This window comes from Rhineura floridana, chromosome 12 (assembly GCF_030035675.1).
Source record: "Rhineura floridana isolate rRhiFlo1 chromosome 12, rRhiFlo1.hap2, whole genome shotgun sequence".
Lineage (NCBI taxonomy): Eukaryota > Metazoa > Chordata > Lepidosauria > Squamata > Rhineuridae > Rhineura > Rhineura floridana.
Genome location: NC_084491.1, coordinates 42,227,639 through 42,244,059, shown reverse-complemented (window position 1 = coordinate 42,244,059; position 16,421 = coordinate 42,227,639).

The following is a 16,421-nucleotide window of genomic DNA, read 5'->3' as shown; positions in this document are numbered from 1 at the left end:
CCTAGATGGTTGAGAAAGGAGATTCTGGAAGATTACTTCAGAGGTGGTGACCCTGTGTACACCCCAATGTTGTTGGATTCCAAGTCCCGTCAACAATGGTCAGCAATGACGGGAGTTGTACCCCCTTTCCCTAGACTACAGGCTCTGCATTCATATGAAACAGCTTAAATGGCTTCATATAATCTCCCTGTAGATGATAAGACAATAGAAACTGCCTTCTATGAAGCCCTTTGATACAGCAATGCCTGGGAGCCAATCAGGAAGTAGTCTCTTTGAGGACTGATCTCAATGTTCTGCAGAGAATTATTTTGTTTATTTCTAATATTTATGGATCACCTTTTTGATATAAGGAACCAGAGGTGGCACACAACATAATATCAATAAAATATTAATGGTGCTATTCAATGCCAGCACAAGTCAGAGCAGACAGACCTACTGAAGTTAATGAACCTAAGTTAGTCAAGTCCATTAACTTCAATGAGTTTACTCTGAGTAGGCCTAGCATTAAATACCACCCTAAATTTTGAGAAGAGAATCTGACAGAAGATTGGTTTGCCCCCTGTTTTAGAAAGGAATCACAAGTCTCCTGGCAGAAGCTATATAAACCATGGTCAGCTGAACCAGGAGGAAGTGTTTCCTTCCTGTTCTCTTCAAGCATGCTATGATTAATGCCATCTATTAGAAAATGTATTCCCTCAAAATTATCTCAGAACATGGAAGCTGGGCCTTACTTCCTAACAGACTCTTAGGCACATCTATATCAAAAAGCCTAACAGACTCCAGAAGAGGGGCTGCAGAAGTGTCGTGACACATTTATTTACTTATTTATTAGATTTATATCCCACCCTTCCTCCCAGTAGGAGCCCAGGGCAGGAGTGCAGGGTCATTCCATGATAGTCACACCGTGCCGCCACACAGCCACCCACTTTCTTCTTTCGTTCATTTCCCTTACTCTCTGCATTGTCTCCAAGTCTCTATAACAGACGTCCCTAAGGGCCAATTAGCATGAAAACAAAGACTGCATGTTAGCGAATGAGAAGAATCTTATTAGTGGCTGACTCACCTTCTTTTGCTCTGATTGGCTCCAATCAACACAAAAGGGCAAGGACTCTTCTCAGTGGCTAACTTGCTCCCCTTTCATGATGATTGGCTTCTACATAGGGACCTGGTTGGGCCCTGCTCTCAAAAAAGGAAAGGGTCTATGACCCCCTGAGACCCCGGATTACTACACCCCTCCTGGGCTGTCATCTCTGGAGGAGCTACATTCATTATAATTGTCTTAGTAGGAATACTGTATCCAATATTTTAGGATCCTTAATTACTAAAAGTACATGTGCCAAGGGGTAAGGCAGACTGTATTTGGCTTTAAATTTCTTCAGAAAAAAATTGTGAGACTTTGCAGAGGTTTGAGAGTTAATTTCCTCTCATCCTTAATCTCAATCTGAGGTTTACCTGCATGTGTTAGGTTACATAGACTGTAATTTAAAATCTATTAACTCTGAACACCAGTACAGCACATAAACTTGACTAGCCCTTGCAAAACTGTGAGTTCCTTTTCCGATTTTTCCCTATAAGTCACCTCAGATAGGTTGGTACCCAATCGATAAGAGAAAAAATTGTATCACAACATTAGATTTCATCACACACGATTCAAACTATTACTTTTCTGTCTTGTGGTCTTAAGAATCATGAAAATTAATCGTTCTCCACTGTCCAAATGAAGTGTTTATGGGGCTCTATTACAGATACTGTATTTTTTGCTTAAAACCATCAATTAATTATTAAGGCCTTTTTCTGCAGCTACAACTGGTCGTTCATTTTTCCAAACTGCTGGTGTATCAGAAGCTTAATGGGATTTTTATTTAAGCAAGTGGTGGTTCCTGGAAACCTTATTTTTTGAGGGGGCTGCTTGTTCCATTTCTCTTCATAACTTATTGGCATGGATCTCGTTTCCCTTTTTATCTTTGGAAGTATTTACTACATTTTCTGGGACCGCAGCGTTCCATGACCTCTGTAGTCAACAGAATCATCAACTTGGCTTAGATGCTCTCAGCATTGTGGCCCTGGTCCTTTTTATCATTACTTCCAAAAGTAACTTCAAGTGTGTGTGGGGAGGGCATCAGTCACAACAGGGAGGTCATATTATGATACAATCCAGCAAAACTTTAGCTTTTTTCGGTCCTATTAACTTCAATGAAAAAGATTTAAATACACCCTAATTGTCCTCAGAGCCACCCCTAGGCACCGGGAAACATGGCAGTTGCCCCGGGCCCCGCGCTTTGGGGGGCCCCTGTGCTTGGTGATCTGCATATAAACGCAGCAACTGCGTCCTCCTCATGGCCGCAGTAGCAAGCTGAGGGGAGTGTAGAAACGAGCTGGGAGGAAGAGGTGCAGCGTCGGTCTCCTGATAGCCGCAGTAGCGAGTCGGGAAGGAGAAAACCTCGCAGCGAGAAACGCTAAGTGAGTCTACAACAAAGGCTGTAAAAAAGGGAGCCGCAGCTGAAAAATACAAAGCCGCCGCCAATGAAGGCTGCAAAAAAGGGAGCCACAGCCGCAAGCTCCTAGCAGCCGAAATACAAAGCCTCTGCCACTGCCTGGAGGAAAGGATATATATAGAGAGAAAGAATGTGGGGGGCTGTGATGTCCCTGTATTTTAATATCTGTAAATATGGTAAGTGCGGGTTTATTAAGTGATATATGGTAAGTGACTGAGTAAGAGGGGGGAGTACATGGGCTAGAATGCTGGAGAATGTTGGATGATGATTGGCTGAGTGTTTGAATGGCTGAAGGTATAAATGAGAGGATGACAGTTGAATCTGGGGGAGTTGTTGGGGAGTTGTGAGAGTGGAGAGTTATTTGGATGAGTTGGTTGGCAGAGTTCTGAGGGAGAATTGGATTGTATTTGGCTGATATTTAGGCAAATTATATATGACCAGAAACATAAAGAGTGACACTGTATGAAACCATACGCTTGTTAAATCTACCTTACATAATCTTGTTATTTCCTGGTGTTTATAAATAATTTTTTTATTGGTTTAGCAAAAGCCTGATCCTTGGCTGGGGTTGATACAGACCAGAAGGGTGGGCAGGGTAATACCAAAGACAAAGAAACAGTATCAAATGATGGCAGCGGTGAAGGGAGATATTGTAACATCGTCAAGCATATAGAACAACCCAGGATTGTATGCTTTATAGACAAAGATACAAGGAGGGTTGTGGACGGCAAGGGCAGTCAGACACATAGTAACAAGAAGCCAGAAGGAGACTAAAGGCGAAGTCAGGCAATATTGTTTACAGGAAGTGGCTGGTGGTGCTGCCTAGCAGTGGGATCTTGTGAGATCTGTGCTAGTGCATGTGAGAGAACAAATAAAAACCAAGATCCTGACAGGTGGTGGCCCTAGTGAGAGTATCACAGGTAGAGCCAGCTGGTGGGATCATCACAGGGGCCCCCAACTAGGCTTTTGCCCCGGGCCCCGCACATGCTAAGGGAGGGCCTGATTGTCCTGATTTCCAAGGAACAGCCTCTATTTTTGGTCCTTTTCTCTGGCAAATCACTGACACCCACTTAGCCCACATGTTGGCATGAGTTGCTAGAGTTGTGATTTTTTAGGGATCAGCTAACTTCCCCAGGATCTCCAAAAGTTTGATTCACCCGATCACTGCATAGTTTGTTTGTTTGTTTTTTTAAAAGTCTACATGAAAATTCATATGCATTTTCATATCTCTGGAAGTGTACATTTTTGTTTTCAGTTTTGCCTAGCATACGTGCTTTGTAAAAACAATTTTCCTCTAATATAATTTTTTTATATGTTTTCACTAATATGTGCATTTTTATGTGCACAGTTCACTAATATATACGTGTTTGTAGGCATTCCATGGTTGAAGAACTGCACTGCAAAATTCAGGGAAGTGTGAATTTCATTCCCACTTTTGTTCGAGAAGTGTGGATTTGGCAGGTTTGCATTAAAATGTGAACTGAATAATTTTGTCTCCCATTTCTAATGTAGATTACATGAATGCAACATGCAGCTCGAGCAAACCTTAATCAAGGTGTAATCATGAAGGGGAGGGTGCCTCAGGCAGAGATCCTTGATATCTTGGGTCTTTACAAGGATGGCCAAATTTTCATCTGTAGAATTTTGGAGGGTAAGGACTGAAAGTGCATGCTTTATCATGCCCATAATGTGCCCTTCATGACTAACAGAGATGCCAAGTAAATTTCTGATTGTGAGCCAAAATCAGCAAGTCCACATAATGTATCTTGATGAAGAATTTGCACTGACTACTTGGGGGTACAAGACAAATGCATCCTTTCTTTTTTATGAACCACCTGAGTCCTCCTCTCCCAGCCTTGCTCTGGTGGAAAATGAAAGAAAAGGTCATGAACAGTTGGTATTTTGCAATGCAAATAGTGATTGGCTTAGTGAAGCTGTTTCAACAGCATGTGCCAAGCGAGAAGGTATGCTGAGCCTCATAAAAGCAAAACCAGATGTTGCACTCTGTTACGGGGCCCCTCTCATGTGGTAGAGGTTGGCATGTTTAAGACTTAGCCCAGCTGTGAGATCATATTTGCAGCAATAGCTGGCAGCAGCCAAAAGATTAGACGATAGTTCCTCCCTTGGAGGGTATTTGTGCTGGCACCCTATATTAAAACCACATTGACTTCAGTATAGCTGAGAAGGAAATGAGGCCGAACCACTTGCACATTGTAATAAAGAAATGATGTAAAAGGTGGAATTGGGTGAAACTTCCAGTGTGCAGCCCAGATTTTTTGGCAGAACCTTGTTTTTTTCCTTCTGAATTCCACGGAAGTAAAAACTGACCGTGATCCTGGTACTCTTGGAGGAAGCGGATTTTCTAGATCCATTTCAATTGGGATTTAGGCCTGGGTTTGGTATGGAAACTGCCTTGGTTGCCCTGTGCTCTGTTGATCCTCCTTGATCTTTCAGAGGCTTTCAATACTATCAACCATGGTATTCTTCAGGGGTAAGGATGGAATGATGTGTCATTTTTGCTTCTCTCAGTTTCTCATCTTTCTAATCTTAAATTTGATTCTCCACATTTCCATAGCAATTTGCATTTTTTTTAAAAAAAATCCTCATGAAAATTTCTTCAGCATTTTTTGTGCGAATTTATCATAATAAATATATTTTTGTATGCAGTTTTGAATAAGGTACACATTTGTACAAGCAACTTCTAATATAATGCATTTTTGTAAGTAATGTTCACCAGTATATTCATTTTGTGCACATTTGCACCTAATGTATGCATTTTTGTAACCATTGTGTGGTTGGAGAACTGTGTCCCAGTGCACAGGGATTACGTGGCTGTAGTTGGATTATTGAAATACATGGGGCTGCCTTTGAAAACAGTTTGGAAGCTTCAGTTAGTGCTGAATGTGGCTGCCTGATTGTTGACAGGTTCAAGGCAAACACATCATATAACACCAATCCTGTTCCAGTTATACTGGCTGCCTATATGCTTCCAAGCCCAATTCAAAGTGCTGGTTTTGACCTGTAAAGCTTATTACGGCTCAGGACCCCAGTATCTCCTGGAACACCTTTCCTGATATGAACCTACCTGGACCCTTAGCTCTTCTTCTGAGGCCTTTCTCCAGGTCCCCCCTCTGAGGAAGGCTTGGAGAGTGGCGACAAGGGAGAGGGCCTTTTCTGTTGTGGCTCCCCATCTGGGGAATAAACTCCCCAGTAAGGTCCACCTGGTACCTTCCTTTATATCTCTTTGGCACCAGGTAAAGATTTACCTTTTCTCCCAGGCATTTGATAGATTGAGATGATGTTGTCTGTTATTAGTATGCTATCAAAGCTTCCTATGGTTGTATGGGGGGGGCTATTGGTGTTGTTTTGTTGTTGTTTATTGTTATGTTTTTATAGGGTGTTTTATTTGTTTTTGTTTTAACATTGCGTAAGTTGCTTGGGGACCTTCAGGTAACAAGCAACCAATAAATCTAAATACTACTACTACTGCTGCTGCTGCTAAACCTCTCTTTTGGAGAGAGAGCTCCAAAAGAGGGCAGGTGAACATAGCATGGAGGAAGCAGAGCTGAGACATAAGCCAGGCTGAATAAGTAACCCCCAAAGATTCAGCAACCAGTGTGGGATTCTTGGAACAGGCCAGGGTAAGATGCAATTGCTTAGGTGCAGCTGAAGAGTTCAGTGTCCCGGCAGAGAGGGCAGTCAGCCTTCCCCCTCCCCTATAAGGGCTACTCTAGCACCCACTGCATCTGAAGCTGTTACTGGTTCCTCCCGAGGCTGCAGATTCTGTGCTCCTGCAGAGTTCTATCCCTTGAGTTTGCTGTAAGCGTATTTAGATGCAACACTAAGTTATACACCATGGGTTAAGCAAATTAGTCTCAGTGCGCTGGTGCTCCTTTGTCCCTCCCTTTCCCCTGTGAGAGCTCAGTGGCAGCGCATCCGGTATGCATGCAAAAGGTTCCCAAATGCAATCCCGGCATCTCCAGGTAGGGCTGGCACAGACCCCTATCTGAGATCTGGAGGGCCATTGCCAGCCATTGCAGACAGCACAGGGCTAGATGGACCAGGACTCTGGGTCAGTATAATGCAGCTTCCGGTATTCCTATGTACCATGAAGCGGCTAGTTTAGCATTGCACCTGAACCAGTGCGTGAGGTTTCTTTGGGAGAGATTGGAAGCCTCGCACACCATGGTGACGTCTTCCAGTGAGTTCCAGGAACCAGTCGAGGAACTCACAGAGTCAGTGGCATCTCCATGTACGGGAGAAAACGTGGTTTATGTTTAGATAAGAGAGACCTCTGGATTTTGGGAGGTGAGGGAGCACAGATCTTTTGCCTTCTTTATGCTTGATTTTTTGGGGCAAACTGAAGACAATAGGCTAGGGGAGGGACTGCTGAAATTTGCAAGCACTCCTCTGATGTTCACGAAGCAAATCAATTTGTAATTAATGGCATTCCCAAAGCTGTGTGTTTGCAGCCTGAGAAAATCAATAGAGAGAAATGTGACAAAATGGAAAATACTGTAAAGCTTTAATCAGTTACTGCCTTTGTATGAGCATCATAGGCTTTCAGATTTTCAGTCTGTATTCAGGAGAAGGAGGAACATCTCTCTTTCTCTCAATCCTTCATCCTGGGCTGTTCTCTTCTACTACTCCTACCCAAATCTTGGCTTCTTGACAAATTACCATCTCAGTATTTAAGAACCATGCGGGTATGTAATTAAGGATGTTGTGCTTATTGATAAGTTACATTGCAGTTACTGAATGGATCTTTCAGCTATTATTCATTGAATATTCTTATGTTTACAGTACTGAAATGCCTTAATATGTTATTTGTTGGTTTTGCTGTGTACTGCTGTTTTCATTGCTATTGTAGGCCTCTTTGGACATTTTATTTTGTCTTTACGAAAAGGCAGAATCAAAATAAACCTGGTGGTGGTGATCTTGTTGTTGTTGTGGGGGTGGGAGGTTGGTGCTAAAATGCTAAAGGATGGGTGGAGAAACTTATTCTGGGATTAGGGAGAAACATTATCTGCCCACAGTGCTGGTTTCAGGTTTTGGGGAGCGTTTGGGCAAGACACCTTCCACAGGCTTCCTCCCTTCGTGAGTCTACCTTCTCACTACCGCAGTCACCAGCTCCTGCTGTTCCCCTGCCTCTACATTGCTGCCACCTGTTTGCTTGCCATCCAGGAGCCAGGTGGGCAGGGGCATCGACTGATCCTCCTTTGTCTAATGGTCCACTGTTGTGCGGGCCAAAGTGAGAGTTGGGTGAGTAAGCAGGTTGCAGTGATGAAAAGGAGCAGCAGGTCCATGAAACTCTTGTCAGTGGGCCCCTGGCTGGAGTTTGGGGCCTTGGCAGATTCCTGACAATGCCGAACCTTGGTGCTGGCCCTGTGTAAGGATGTCAGAGAATTCTGTCAGAAACAGGAGCAGAAATTCTCAATATGCACATGTCGGAGGCCAGGAGTGGAAATAATGCAAGCAAATAAGAGCAATCTTCACTATAATTGGGGGGGGGTTGTCTGCAAAAATGATGCTTCCCTTCCATTTGAAATGCATTGAAATAAATTATGCAATTAATCACATAAGTTTGGGGCAGAGCAGATAGCAAGACGAATAACTGAAAGCTGAGCTGGAGCGGAACAGAGACTGTGCTGATTGTGACAAACTGAGCGTGGGATGGCCTCCTTACAACTCTACTATTGTGTCCTCTGATAATATATGATCTAAGGAGGAGTCTGTTCAGTGCTTACAGAAGCCTTGTTTTATTCACATAATATCTCTCTTTTTGCCCCTGATAAGACTGGAATTCCACGCCTCTACATTTAGTTATGGGCTGTTTTATCATGGAGTGCTCTTGCACTTTCTCACTTTCAAGGTCAGAGTGTTGGTGCAGATGACTGAACCTTACAGTCCCTGACAAAGATGGCATAGAAACAAAGGTGTCCCTTTTACTATGCTATTGCAACAAATGCTGTGCTTCCTTCAGAGTGCCATCTGCCTTGGGTGGCGTTGAATAGGAACACAGGAAGGTGCTTTATACCAGGTGAGACTTTTTAAAAAAAATCTAGCTATGTTATTTATTTTTATTTATTTATTTAAAATATTTCTATCCCGCCCTTCTACCCTACAATAGGGCACTCAGGGCAGCTACAATAAAATCACACATATATATAATAAAATACACAATAAAAACACCGAACATTACAATAAATTAAAATGCATAAAATACTATTAAAATACATAAAATGCGTTATGCATACACATACAAACGTACATACATGTATATATGTGCATACACATTTAAGAAAGTGAGAATAAAAGTACTTAAAAGATAAAAATAAAAGATTAAAATTAAAATAAAAGAGAAAATTAAAGAGGGTGGTGGTGAAATGTGATCCACAGGCATGGCTGAAGCTGACAAATATTCAGTGGGCACTCATCAAGAGGGATTCAAGAAAGGATCTGTCATGGGCCACATTCACACTGTACATTTATTCCACTATTATTCCACTTTAAACAGTGATGGTTTCCCCCAAAGAATCTTGGGAAGGGTAGTTTGTGAAGGATGCTGAGAGTTGTTAGGAGACCCCTGTTCCCCTCACACACCTGCAATTCCCATAGTTCTCTGGGAAGATGGAATGATTTTTAAACCACTCAGAGAATTGTAGCTCTGTGAGGAGAATAGGGATCTCCTAAAAACTCTCAGCACCCTTCATGAATACACTTCCCGGAATTCCTTGGAGGAAGCCATGACTGTTTTAAGTGGAATAATAGTAGAATAAATGTATGGTGTGAATGTGGTCATGGTTTACCTCCCCCCCCCAGCACACACACAACACCTTCCCATCTGCAACAATGACTAGTTTGGCTCTTCCCAGGGTAATTGGAGGGCAGGAAAAATATTAATGCAAAAATCTCACTGGGGATGTGTGTAAGGGTAAAGGTTGTCTACAGATAGACTCTATGTTAGGCAAGGATCCATATCACTATTTTATGTATGAATATTTTTTTAATTGAATACTACACCAGCATTCAGTTCTATGGACATCCAAGGTAGCTTGTAATAAAAGAGAAGTTGAAATGGGTGTTGAAAACCATTTTGGGCCATTGGCACCATGGGTAATTTTGAGAAAGTGCTGTGGGTATCTGTTACAAAATGGCTGCTGCGGGAGTGTGGCATAACACAAAATGGCTGTTGTGGGGGCATTGCATAACACAAAATGGCTGCCATAGATACGCAGCCTAAAAATAAATTTTTATTATTATTATTATTAAAAGAGCAGAAAAAGAGTCAGAGCCACAAAATGGTGTGGGCATACCTTTCATCAGTGAAACTTACAGACTTACATTTGTTATGTCCATTAATTTTAATGGACTACTCTGAGTATGTCCCTCATCATTCTTTGAATCTGGCTTTGGCCTTTTAATAATATGTGACAGACACACAGCCCTGCAACCCAGATGCCTGAGAATGGACTACAGTTAACATTCTTTGGGGGAAAATACATTCCAATTCATATTTTTATTCAAACATTTACGTTTATGGATTCCTAACATGAATTCTGTTTATAACATTTACCAGTATGGATACTGTTGGGTTTAGTGTGGTTCCCTGAACTATGCACAGTGGTGTAATTATTTCTCAGTCTGTGGATGCAAAGATTCTTTTAATACAACCCAAGATGGCAAGACACAAGCCGTAATCTTATCAATTAGAAGTTTTATGAATGAGAGCTGTAAACAATATTGTTTCGACAGCAATCAATCTGTCTTCTGTGCCTCTTAAACCCAGCATTGTTCACCCGAGAGCCATATACTTAATGCTATGACGCTTCATAAATTATCTAGCCTGCTCCATCATGGCAAAGCCTTCATCCCAATTATAACCCAACAGAGTCCAATATGCATGTGGCTCCTAAAAGTAACGTATTTGAAACTAGAGCATTGGGCTTTTGAAACATCAAGCTCAAATTCTACATTGTAAAACTTTGCTTTAAAAAACCAAACACCAACACATTATTTTTCTTAATATTTTTTTTCATTCCTACCAATAGAATTTTAAGTCAATAATATTAAATATATGCTCCTCCAGTTCTACTTCCAGCTGTTTGCAGAAAACCAATGCCTCCGGATACCGGTTACTGGAAGCTGCAGGAGGGGAGAATGCTCTTGTGCTCAGGTCCTGCTTGTGAGCTTCCCATAGGCATGTGGTTCGCCACTGTGAGAGCAGGATGCTGGACTAGATGGGCCATTGGCCTGATCCAGCAGGATCTTCTTATGTTCTTAGAAGCCGTACACAGTCCTAAGCAAGTGGTGTGATCAGACATTCAAACTTAAAAAATCCTGTTTGATAATGGTGAATAGTGGGACCCTACAATACGCATGAATGTATAACATGCACAATATACCTGTCTCCAGTCCCTGATAATGGTGAGCAACAAATGGGACATACTGTGTTGTGCTTTTGTAGATTCCTCACTTTTCTTTTTTCCAATTGGCAACCAAATTGCAGAAAAAGAAGCCTTGTTTTATGTCTCAAAACTCAACACTTTTACTGTGAAATTTAACCTTTGCCAAAATAGCTTCCCTCCAATCCTGTAGAATTTTGAAACTTTTCAACACTGTTCCCAAGTAATTCCAGACTTGAGGATAGAGAGGGAGATGTGAAGCTCTTCAGTGCAAACTACCCAAAGCTTCTCTGTACTAAATTGAACACAACGTGGGCAAGCGCAGCAGCAGCTCAGCTCTCTAGGACAGAAGAAAAGAAAATCTGAAGAAATCTTTCAGAAACATTATCTCTTGACTTCCATAACACTTTTAACTCCAATACGCATGAGTGACATTCGGTGATATTTTGCAGTTATGTTTATAATTTCTTCCTCTTCCCACAGAGTTGCCTTTAATGGTGCCTCTCCCTCGGCTAAAAGCTGTTTTAAGGTAATTTAAAAAGAAAATAAAGTTGGTGGAAATACTTCATCTTTCTCCTTACTTTGTGTTTATGGCTCATACCTTCCCCCAGTTCCTTCACTCAGTTAAGGAAAGTGCTGCCAGCTCTTTTCCTGCAAAGCCCTGCTCATGAAATATACCTGGGGATATGAATGCATGGACAGGAAAGGGAAGATGTGCCTGTTGCCCCCCCAACCCTGAACCCCATGATTTTATCTACAGTTCTGAATGGGGCTTAAGAGCATGCAACGTTTGCAGACAGCTGTTTGTAGGTTTTGATGAATTCATTTAATTTTAATAGTTAACATTTTAAATATTTAAGTTTCTCTCTCTCTCTCTCATAATATTAGAACCCAACAGGGCCATCCAGTGAAGCTGAATGCAGGAAGATTCAGGACAGACAAAAACAAGAACTTCTTTACACAGTTCATCATTAAACGATATGATTCAATCCCACAAAGGGCAGTGATGGCCACCAACTTGGATGGCTTTAACAGAGGATTAGACAATTTCAGGGAGGATGAGGCTTTCAGTAGCTACTAGCCATGATGGCTATAATCTACCTCCACTGTTGGAGGCAGTATGATTTTGAATACCAGTTGCTGGGAATTGCAGGGGGGAAGCACTGTTGTGCACTCAGATCCTGCTTGGGTGTTCTCATGGGCATCTGTATGGCCACTGTGAGAAGAACAAAAGGCTGGACTAGATGGGCCTTTGGTCTGATCCAACTGGGCTCATCTTATGTTTTTGTTTTCATGGAATCCCATGCATTAGTGTTGATTCCAGGGACTTAGGGGAAGGGCTTAGGAAGGACGCTTTTAGTGCCCTCCTTATTTATGGCCACCTCCTCCTGAGCACTGTTGCTACTTTCCATTCATTTGCCACCCACTCTGGGCCCGAGGGCAAGGCATGCAGAGGTTCCTAGTCCCCCACCCTCTTCTTGTTGCCTCCTTGTTTGCTCAGAAAGAAACAGACAACAATAGCAGGATCAGAAAGGTCCAGGGATTAGCAGCACTTCCCCCTCTCTTCAGAGCAATGATGCAATCAGTCCCTGAAACTATGCATGTGTTTACATCATCAAACTGTCCAAATAGGGTTGTTGTGTTACTTTATTCAGGGCTCAGTCTGAGCTGCACTATAAAGGCCTCTCCACAAGTGCCGAGTCCCTGTTCCTCTGTCGCTGAGCGATCACATTTTGCAAGGCCTTACGGTCACTAAGAGACTTATACTTCAACCCTGGAAGGACAAAATCCATAATCTGTCATGCAATGGTCTGAGGACCTCACTGCCCTGGCCACATTCGGACATATTTCTTATTGGCATCAATTTCTTGTTGATACCTAATTGGACATCTGGAGGGCTTATATTAATTTATATGTTTAACAAGATGAATGTGCTGATGGTTAATATATCCTTAATGTGAGATGAAGGTTTATTGTTATTATTATTATTATTATTTTTCTTTCATTCATTGTTAAACCCTTTTCTTTTTCTCCCCTGCCGTGTTAAATTTGAAAATAAAAATTTAATAAAAACATGTTTTACTTGCCCACTAGAAGAAGGAGACAGAGCTTCTAGGTCATAGCGGCTGTTCTCTGGGTATACTTGTGGGCTCACTTTGTGAGGAAGGGCAGGATATACATTTAATTAATAATAACGAATAATTAATAACAACTGCCCCTTTTTTTGTGGAAGACCTCCTGTGCTTTTGACAGCAGCAAAACTGGCAAAACGTTGACTGCTGAAGGTTTTCCCAGCATGGAAGAGCAATTATGGTGATGGGATCTGGTGGGTCTCCAAGAGGAGGCTGGACCATAAGGTGGCCACTTACTGAAGAAAATGCATCACACTATTATTACTATATGATTATTACTAATCATCGCTATAATTCACTTAGAAATACATCTCACCACAGTAAGGAAAGCTATGACCTGGTGCTCAGTCTGCTGAATATATTGATGGGCAACTTCAAGGCCTCTGCATTCAGTGGGGCTTCCTTTCGAAGAGATAATATGAATAAGATTGTGTAATAAGGCTGCAGCCCAAACCCACACTTTCCTGGGTGTAAGCCCCATTGAACTCAGAGGGCTTACTTCCGAGTAAACATGCATGGGATTGCACTGTAAAAAGGTTAAACAATTCATGTTTGCAGCCCTAAGAACAGAGCATGTTATTTGATGGTTTCTGTGCTGACCAAGCTTAATAATGCTTAGAATGAAGCGTGTATTTCTAGGTCTGTTCTGAGTGTCTGTTTTTTAATTTGCTCTCAATGAGCCACAAGCAGAGCAGAACATTCTCCTGTTGTTGTTTTTTAAATCAGCCTACCCACGAATATAAAGAGAAAGTTGTGTGGGGAGAGGAAGGGGGGTGGGGAAATGAAGCTTTACTGCTCATTCCTAATGGGATGACATTGTAGATTATTCCTCTGTTCCCATTAAGTGTGCAAACTCATTTACTGAACAGATAAGATGTTTCATTTAAAAAAACCCCCAACAACTACCAACTTTCCATTGAAAAGCTTGAACAATGGGATTACTGCCACAGTTTTGTAGTCAAAATCCAGACTGTGAACTCAAAAGCTTTTCATGGCATGGAGATGAAATGATGGCTAAGGGAGCAATCCGAACCCAAGATCTGCAAATTAGGATCTAAAGGATCTCTGGCTCAACTGGGGCTACGCTGGTGTAAGTTCCTCATCCAGGCTGATCTGGGGCTCAGTTGGACCATCTTAGGCCAGTGTAAGTGCCAAAAAAGGGGTGTTCTGGGGGTAGGACTGGGCAAGGGGGGGATTTACGCTGGATCCAAACTCCATTCAGCTCAGCCACGTGATGTGGCAACCTGGTGGAACTAACAACAGCAAAAAAGGTGGTGTAAGTCAAATTCTGTTTTAAATGCTTGTTTCCCCTCTGCCAGGCTTAGGCCAGCTCAACAGGTCATAGACTCGCTCTTGAATGGGGTTTGCATTTGGCATACTTTATGCCAGCTTAATTTAAGGGGGAGTAAATTACTCATAGTTAGGATTGCTCCCTTAGTAAGTAACGCAGGCAGCTGAGGTGTTAAAGGCAGAGGAACTCTGCCAAAATAACTGCTGGCAACCCTATTTCTAGTGGGGCATGGATTGCCACTGTTTTAAAGCCTCTTCTCCTCCTGGGTTCTGCATCTGTAGCCATCTTCACACGAAACAAGCCTACCAAGTTGAAAGTAAAGAGCTCTGTTCGGGTCTTAAGAGAGTACTGGGGCAAGAAAAACTGTTTCTCTGGGGAATGGAATTGATGTGGCACCTCAGTCATACGGTGCCTCAGAACAGTCTACAAAAATATGACCTGTGTTTATTGTTGTCATTATAATGGCCTGTCACTTAGAGGCCTTGTATGAAATTTATAGCCTCTTAATTTAATTTTTATTATGCAGTTAATCTCCAAGAAGTTTTTTTTAAGGGCAGCAAAGCCAAACATTTCTATTTCATTTGCTTAATGGAGCACTTCAAGGGAGTTGAGAGCTGGCTGATCATTTATTTGAGACATCCAAGTTATATTTGAAGGCGCCTGGTGATGTCAAGTGGGTAGCATAACATCAAGAAAAACTCTGTGTTCTAATCTTACCTTTGTGAAGTATGGAAGAAACTGGTTCTCTCGTCACAGTTGTCATCCTTCTCATGTGGTTATATGCAGTAGAAAAAAGGAAGGAAATGTTCCCTAATGGGACATCATCATCATGGTTTATTTGTACGCCGACTTTCCATAGTAATCTATGCTTAACAACATGAAAAAGGCTACATAATTCACTGCTACAAAACAAAATTCAAATAGTGAAAAATATGTTTTAAAAAGTCTTAAGAAATATTCCATAAATTGAAACAACACCATTGTAATTCAAAATAAGGTCCAACAATAAAATGCAAAAACAAAATCCCAATAACAGCAAAAATAACTGACCAGCAGAATTAGATTTTGGCCCAAACAGAAGCCCCTAAACAACACCTTCCACACAATCAAGATAATCTCAGACATCTTCAGGTGGTGGCACCTTTTATAGGTGCTGCAGTCAGTCAGGGCCCCACCCTCCAGGCCAGGTAGAAAGAGGCCAGCAAGCAGGGAGAGGATCTTGCAGGACTTGCAGTCAAGGAGGTCTCTGGCACCATCCACATGGTTTCAAGACAGCAGTTATCTCACAGCCTTCTTACTTCTGATAATGTATGAACTGATGTCTGTCTAGGTCTGTCTAGATTCTAGGGCCTCCCTGCTTTCAGAAGGCAAGTTCCACATCGCCTTGTCTGTCAGACATGTTTGAGTAGATCTAGGGTCATGTTCTAGGGCAGGAGTGGGGAGCCTTTTCCAGCTGAAGGGCAGCATTCTTTTGTGGGCAACCTTCAGTGGTGGGCGGGGCCAAAAGCACAAGTGGGTGGAGCCATGGCTGTGGGGCCTACCTTGGTGCATTAAGCTACATCCTAGCCACACAAACGCCACAAGCTTCTGCACTCTCCCACCATTCACTCCTCTCCACCCTCCATCCAGGAGGTCCAGACAGAGAGGACCTGCATTAGTCTGCGGGACGGAGTTACCCCATCCCTGCTCCTCACCTCACATTTATGCATTTATTTATTGAATTTATATCCCCCCTTCCTTCCAAAGGAGCCCAGGTGCCAAACACATGAACGCATTTTTAAAAACGCAATCTAAAAACAATTATGGATAAAAAACATTCTGAAAACAGTAACAGACAAAAACACTCTAAAAACAGTTACAAATCTTCCATCCAGTGATCTGGATGTTGCTAGAAACAGTCTCCTTCAGAATGCATCAGAATGAGGTGACAATGAGGTGGCAGATTCCTAAGATAGTAGAATTAAGTGTATCAGTTCAGGCTACAATATTATACCAATTCAGGCTATTATATTTTTAAATTTTCCCCTATGCAAAAGAAGCAAACAAAAGCACACAACCCTCTGGAAGTAGAGAGTGATCTTGGCATTGAAGAATCCCC